The sequence below is a fragment of the Podarcis raffonei genome, chromosome 7 (assembly GCF_027172205.1).
Source record: "Podarcis raffonei isolate rPodRaf1 chromosome 7, rPodRaf1.pri, whole genome shotgun sequence".
Lineage (NCBI taxonomy): Eukaryota > Metazoa > Chordata > Lepidosauria > Squamata > Lacertidae > Podarcis > Podarcis raffonei.
Window position 1 is genome coordinate 61,579,904 of NC_070608.1, and position 8,669 is coordinate 61,588,572.

Consider the following 8,669-nt stretch of genomic DNA (forward strand, 5'->3'; position numbering starts at 1 on the left):
TTTCTGTGGTGGCTCTCCATTTGTGGAATACTCTCCCCAGGGAGGCTTGCCCAGTGCCTTCATTACATACTTTTAAATCGCAATGCCAAAACATTTCTCTGCAACCAGGCCTTGAGCTGATTAAACAACTATGGCCTTTGAAATGTGTTTGTAGGAGGGAGATTATTGGTCTTTCTTTGTTTGTTTTTGTTATGTATTTTGTGTTCTTACTCGTAATTTTATGTTGTGAACATCTTTGGATGAAGGGTGGCATAATTTAATAAACAATAATAATTATAATAACAACCCTCTGGAGCAGATTTTCAGAGGTGGTGGTAGAAATTGGGAAAATTCACTTTCCCTGTCCCTTCTATAACATTCAGTGAGTGGAGTTCCACTCACAGGATTTCCGGATTCAATACTTTGAAAAATATTACTTGGTGCTTATATAGCATTTCTCTTCAGTGTTCCTAGCATGTTATATTCATTATCACACACAAAACAAGTCCTTACAATACCACAACACTGTATGCTGGTATTATAATGCTCACATGGCAGAGGGAGGTTTGAGGGTTGGGGGGAGAGCTGTTCAGTCATTCTTCTGAACACACATTGGGGCAGGGAGGAGAGCAGAATTGCACCCACTCAGGGCCCTAGCTTGCCTTCTATGCACTTTCTGTGCAAAAGAGCCAATACTCATACAAACTGAATGCATGTAAGCTCTGCTTATTATACAATCAGGGATCCTGCCTACTCAGCATTTCCCAATTGTGCTGATGGAGCCTATGTGCATAGCTGGAATAGTGCTAATGACTTGCCTAAGATCTCCCACTGGGTTCATAGTTGAACTGAGATTTAAAGTAAAGCACTTTCTAGCACATTTGCATTACAAACCAAACTAAAGCAAGGGCCCTTTTAAACCTCATCTATGAAAACTCCATTAATTACATGGCTACTCTCTCCTTACAGCCGATAATTCTAGTATTCGGTTCAGAAGAGGATACTCATTATTTCTTCCAATAGTCAAACCTTCTTAAATAATTCACCCCTTGCATTATAATCTGTAACTTTTGCTTGTAGTAAATATTGAAGCACCATAATTCCTTGTAAGTTTACAAAGAAAGAAGGCTGAAGGACAATAAAGTGTAAATTCAGTTGTCACAAAATCCAAATGGCACACTTGAGAACTAAGTAGACTCCAGTTCATTCCTAAAATCTAGTATTCGCACAGATGCCATCAATAAATAAACACCATCTAGTATACAGTTGCCTTTGTTCAGTTTATTCCTGCTGATTTATTAATGGCTGTATCCTATTTCCGAATTCAGTTTCACAAGTGAAATTGTAGATTAAAAGAATAGAAATCAACAAGAAAAGAGTATTGCCATGTACACAGGTCTTATTCTCATGTAAGTGTGCATAAGACTGTAGCCTAAAGCTGCAGCCCTAAGTGCACATATGTGATAGCACACCCCATTGAACTTAATAGAACTTAATTTCAAATAAACATGTATAAGATAAGGCTGCATAATTAGCACATAACTCAGTGAAGTTTTCTACATTTTACTATGCTTCTCTTTGTACAAAAATATCAAAGTGCTCACACCTGTTAGGGATTCCATGTGTGCTCAGCTCTAAATAGTTTTCAAATTAAATTTGCTGTCATATATCAGTGTTAAACTTGTCCAATTATCAACAGGTGCCCATGAGCTATACTCTTTATGTTTACTACCTTGATAGCATATCATTTGGGACGACTTTAAAGTCTCTATAGCAGGCACTGTCTTTATTTTTGTCATGTAAAATGCCAAGAAGAACATCTGTGCATTATCATGTTACGCTTACTATCTCAATCTTGGCTGTGACAGACAGAGTGGATCTGTTTTCCTTAGGCCTGAAGGAATCTCTCTCGGAATAAAACTAGTCTTGGTGATACTACGGTCTGCTCCTGAAGCATGCAATGTATTTTCTGGAGTACTTCACTCTTAGCATACTCAGGACCCAGAAAAGGTCGTCAAAAAGGGAGACAGGCACATTATACAATCAGCAATACATGATAAGCACTATGGCAAGAGATGTAAGAGTATTTAGGGTTTTCCAGTAGGAAGTCAAATGATACCCCATATAAGGTATGCCTATTTCAAGTATTTCATTAAGAAAACTTTGCTCAGAGTGCAACCATTAGCTAATAAAGCATTTTCTAAGAGTGCACAATTCCAAGGCCTTGTTGAAATCACATCGAAAATGCAGCTCTCAGGAGCCAAAACTGTTTTTAATAGAAAAACAGATTATTTAATGTGTTTGTTTTTATCCCGGCATGTGAACTGAAAGCTTTCTGATCGCTCCATCTTCATTTCAAATATCAGAAATACAGTGCCGTACTAAACCCTGTGGAGACCCCGTAGGCAGTCGAAATATCTCCTAATACGTTTTTGTAATTTCCTTCAAAATCAAATCAATATTATTTTGATCTGTTGTTGCAGGGCCCCTAAAAGGCTTGGGCCGGTGCCTACTCAGCCTATTTGCTAATCCAGCACTGCAGAAGTAACCTTGATTTAGGCTAGAGATGTATACACACTTACTGAGGAGTTAAGTCCCATGGACCTCAGTGGGGCTTGCTTCCGAGTAGACATGTATAGGATTGCGCTGTTGCTGAAGTCATAATACTCCCCTTCCAAATGCCTTCTGGGCCATTATCATATGCTGAAATAAACCATTGGGAGGAATAAATAGAGTGGAATATAATCGGTGGGCCTTTGTTGTCTTCAGCAGCCTGCTGAATGACTACATGACATCCCCTGCTCTCTGACATGACAGACATCTGGTGCGTATAAATAAATAAAAAGACTGACAATACTGTTAATGTTAATACCACCGAATTCAGTAGCAACCGGTAAGCTGGCAAGCTGTCTGCTCATTGCTACCCCTGACAGGAAGACTATAATAAAATGCATCAGTTAAAACTATTCATTGTAAGTGATAGTCTGCTTCAGGGAGGCTATATTATAGTATCCCCAAAAGACACACAGGATGGTCTTCCAATTTATATTCTTTATGGACACTGATAATTTATTTAAAAGTGCAGTAGGAAATAATCCTTATTCTTTACACTGCAGCATTTGTGTGAAAGCCCTTAACAACACAATCAGAAATGACTTGGGTTACTTAGGAAGTCCTAGATAAATTCATGGCATTTCAGAAACGCGTTGTTAGGACACTTGAAATCTCAACCTGTCAGAATTCAGTTTTTTATTGTAACAATGACTGTCAATAACCAAAATCTCTCTCTAATCTGTTGAGAACTAACTGCACAACTTCTGACAATAGAAGTTGTTATTTCTTAGTGCTGCCTTTTTAAAGCACACTTGACAAGTACATTACTCTCTCTGGTGGTTTGGTCACTGAAAAACGAAATACTTGGCCTCATACTACTATGCTCATGATGACATCAGAATTGTGAAGGTACTTTCACAGCAGATAGAAAGATAGAATCTAGCGCACAAAGAGTCCAATATACAGTGGTACCTTGGGTTAAGTACTTAATTTGTTCTGGAGGTCTCTTCTTAACCTGAAGCACCACTTTAGCTAATGGGGCCTCCCGCTGCGCCGCTGCTGCACGATTTCTGTTCTCATCCTGAAGCAAAGTTCTTAACCTGAGGTACTATTTCTGGGTTAATGGAGTCTGTAACCCGAAGCGTATGTAACCCGAGGTACCACTGTACCCTGATTTCTTTTTTTAAAAAAATCTTAAAGAGAATTTTTCTTTACCTCTGTCTTGAAACTCAGGACATGAAGGTGCATCAGAAGTCACAAATACTCCAGGGCAGAATAAGTCAAGGTACATGCAGGACCGACACTGAGCTGCAGAAATTCCGTAATTGAAGCACCCTCAAGACTGTGGGAGACAGTATTTGCAGTGGCAATTAGTAATATAAATATGAAAATGGGACAAGCCGTACATGTGTGATGCTTCCTCAATCACAAGCTTTAAAAATCCAGAGTTTAGAAAAAGGGGGATTTTGAATAGCACCTATTTAAATATATGCATGTTTTCAAGAATGCATGTTATATTTACAAATGTGGCACATTTGATAAAAATGTCAATCTTGACCAAGGATAGCCAGCTAGCTAGCTGCCTGTGAGCCAGATATGACCCTAGACCTCCACTCCAAATTTTCAGATTTTCACTCTAGGCCTTCTCCTTGTGAAGATGCAAGTAAAAGCATTCAAGCAGTGAAATCTCATAGGGAAGTAAATGTCACCCTGCTCTCCAGTGTGCTGGCCAACGCATGAGCTAAGTAGCTACCAGTATGCCTGTATGTTTAATTGCATGAAATAAAATTGCCCTGCTCCTTTAAGTCATCGTACCATAAATGTCCAGGCAACAGGCCTGTCCTAGACAAATCTTAAACAAGTTGTGGCTAAGGGTTTGCTCAAAGGACCAGTGCAATCCTAGGCTTGTCTACTAAGTCCCATTGCATTCAGTGAGCAGCAATCATGAACATACTTACTAGAAACTAGTAAATAGCTAACTCAGATGGACTTCTGAGAAAACAAGTCAAGGACAGCACTATGACATAATCTACAACAGGGGTAGCTAATTTATGGTCCTCCAGGTGTCGCTGAACTGTAACTCTCATCACCCCCAAGTATTGAGCATGCTGCCTGAGACTGGGGGGTCTGTACTACAGCAACATACTGAGGACCACAGGTTCCCCATCCTGAATCTAAATCATTACATTTCTCTAATAGCCCACTTATCGCAATCTGCCTGAAAAGGTTAATGTACAAATGTAATCATTCTGTATTTTTAAAATCAAATGCTGCAGATGCTATACAATCCTTTCCAACACAGCGCATTAATACAATTAAATACAATAGCAACCTACAAAGAAGTCTAAATAAGAGCATAGTATGCGCTAATAAATAATACTTTATGGTTTAAATGAATATTACAAGGGATGTTCTATAAGTTATGTGTGGGTGGGATATAATTTAACAGAGCAAAAACAACCTGATAAAATACCAAATTGAATCTGCAACATTGACACCAGACATTATAAAAACTCATCAAATGTTAGAATATTTAAACTCCAAAACATTCAACTATAATAATGCATATAAACTTCAGCTTTCTTTCCAGTCACAATTAGCAGATATCCAGTATCCCTGGATCCATCTACCTTTTTCTTGACATAGCACAAGAATACTTTTTTGTTTTGACCACAGAGGTCCTTCATTGATGGCTGGTTGGCAAGAATGGTTGGCATCTGTTTCCTATTACTTACGGTAAGTAGAGCAGCACATACAGTTACACAACTTAAAGGTCATAAACAATTGCATTTTGACACTTAAAACATTGTGCCACCAGTTGTGCAGTAGCTAACACTAAACAGCCAGCTTTACTATTGTGGGGAGCAATTATAATGTAAATATGGCGGATATGAACCTTATTGATTACATAAAGAAGCAATGATGCAAAATAAGTGTTCCACTAGTAACTAGCTCAATGCACTAGAACCATAAATTATATGAAATATAATAATATAATATAATATTGTGGGTTTGAGCCCCACATTGAGCAAAAGATTCCTGCATTGTAGGGGGTTGGACTAGATGACCCTTGGGGTCCTTTCCAACTCTACAATTATATGATTCTGAGTCTCAAATACTAGTTGCTAGAGATCAATAATGGGAGGGTGTTATTGCAATCAGGCCCTGCTTGTAGAGTTTCCGTAGGCATTTGATTGACCACCGTGAGAACAGAATGTTAGATCAGATGGGGCTTTTATCCGATCCAGGGATCTTGTTTTATATATATATATATATATATATATATATATATATATATATGCATTCCTTAAGTTGGAACACGGCTTTCATTTGTCCATCACAGATACATTTGTGCGCTAGAGGTTTGCTCTAAGATGCCTTGAAGCTAACCTCATACAGCAAAGTGATTGTGTTGTTTAATGGTGATTTAATTTCAAAAGAACAATTTTATGCAGCGAAGCAAAAGCTTCAGAATAAATATCTGAACCATGTTTTCCCCTAGGACACTGAGAGCAAAGTAAAATGTGCTGGTGAAACACACGTTCTGTTTCAGCAAGTGCATACCCGTGTAACACTCCATAAAGTATGGTTTTGCAAGCCACACTGGGTGAACAAACGACAAACAGTTTCACGTAATGTGACATCCAAACCTGGGATTGTACTTTTGTTTCACCCTAACAAACCATGAATGCTAGCTAGTTTTATTTGCTTAGCAATCATGGTTTGTTAGGGTGAAACAAAAGTACAATCCTGGGCTTGGACATCATGCTAATCCAAAACCTTTGTGGTTTGTCTTTTTGTTTATGCACTCAGACCGTGTGCACATTATTGTGTATTAAACCATACTTTATGCCTTATAGGGTAAAGGTAAAGGGACCCCTGACCGTTAGGTCCAGTCATGGCCGACTCTGGGGTTGCGGCTTTCATCTCGCTTTATTGGCCGAGGGAGCCGGCGTACAGCTTCCGGGTCATGTGGCCAGCATAACTAAGCCACTTCTGACGAACCAGAGCAGCGCACAGAAACGCTGTTTACCTTCCCGCCGGAGCAGTACCTATTTATCTACTTGCACTTTGCTGTGCTTTCGAACTGCTAGGTTGGCAGGAGCAGGGACCGAGCAACAGGAGCTCACCCGTCGCAGGGATTCGAACCACCGACCTTCTGATCAGCAAGTCCTAGGCTCTGTGGTTTAACCCACAGCGCCACCCACGTAGCACCATGAAACTTTATGGCTCTTGCTCTCAGATAAGTGGCTTCAACTAAGATTAGGTTTCTCATACAGAAAAACTGGAGTTCTATGGGGGAAATATTTTTAAGCCCTATAGGTAAATTTTGAGAGAATTTTCACTTAAGCTTAAAGTGCAGTTAAAAGGAGGGTGGGAGAAAAGAACTCTGCTTGTTCCTAGCAGTGGGGAAGACTTGGCATGGCAAAGAAAGTAGCAAGGCTTGAACCTGAATCAGGGAGTCAAGTTATTTGAATAATCTTTATAACTCAATTCAAGGTGCTGACTCTTACGAGCTTTCCAGACAGGTGTTTTGGGTTTTTTTGCAAGTGTATTCTGCAACATGTTCCTGATACAATAATATTATGTTAATGGTGGATTTATTCTGCTTTAGTTTGTTCTGCAATGCTTCTTCAGGGCTACCACATTATTGCTGTCCACAGGGGCTGTAGTGCAATGAAAGTGAGACACTAATAAACCAGAACATTTATGGTATAAAAAGTTACGAGATTTCAGCAAGAAGCTATGGGGCATGCAATGACTGGAAATGAAGAAGGGTAACCACCCCAAAACTTCTGCAGGCGCAAACAGGATTAAAGGGGGGAACCGCGTGTGACCAACCTGATAACATCACAAGCACAAATCACAATGAATGCACAATTTTAAAAGGCCATGTAGAGCCCCAAAGGACATGAAAACAAACCCTAGTCATCTCTGCTGCACTACTTTACTGGGGGAATTCAAGCAAGCAAATCCTCTAGTTTAGTCACCCTCCATCTCCGAGTTGTGTGGCACTGAGTATTGGTAAAGCAGTATACCTGAAGGAGCGTCTCCACCCCCATCATTCTGCCCGGACGCTGAGGTCCAGCGCCGAGGGCCTTCTGGCGGTTCCCTCATTGCGAGAAGCAAAGCTACAGGGAACCAGGCAGAGGGCCTTCTCGGTAGTGGCGCCTGCCCTGTGGAACGCCCTTCCAGCAGATGTCAAAGCGATAAACAACTACCTGACATTCAGAAGACATCTTAAGGCAGCCCTGTTCAGGGAAGTTTTTAGCGTGTGATATTTTACTGTATTTTTGGTTTCTATGGAAGCCGCCCAGAGTGGCTGGGGAGGCCCAGCCAGATGGGCGGGGTATAAATAATAAATTATTATTATTATTATTATTATTATTATTATTATTATTATTATTTGTTAGAAGTCTGGCTGTTACAGCTTTGAATCATTTGTCTGCTCTCTCACACTGGGGTGGGGAGAGCCCTACCTGCTTGCATACTTTCTTTGGACAAAAAGAGCTCAGCATGCTTGCCCAGAGTAACTGTGAGGACAGACAGAAGCCACCAACCTCCTCTGCTTGCTCACCCTGTCTCTCTTTTGCTGAACCTATTAAGAGCTCCTCTGGATCACACAAACTTAGTCCACATTCTGTTCTCACGGTGGCCAGCTTGGTGACTATGAGTAACCCACAAGCAGGACCCAAGGGCAATAGTTCTCTTCTGTTAATGTGCAACCTGGCAATTGGTGTTCTGTCAAACATCTGGAGCAATAAGGGAGGATTAGGCTTGTGGTACCTAATTTATGCTGCTGTGGCTCCCAGAGGAAAAGTGGATTTGGGAAAGCAAGCAGATGAGATGACTCCTCCTTCCACCAACAGCCAGGACCTCTGCCCGCTTGCAAATCTACACCACCCCAGTGGCGTAGTGGAGCAGGGACAAAGTGTCATCACATTGGCACACCAGGGGAAATGATGTCACTTCCTATTTACAATCCTCTGCATGCCAAATAAGCTCTCCATGGAGCAAAATCCACACAATGTGGTCAGGAAGAGGTAGATTAACTTGCATACCCGCCTAAGAGTTAAATGCCACTTTCAGTTTGAAGAAGCATTGAGTCCTCTGTAATTCTTCATGAGGATGACTGT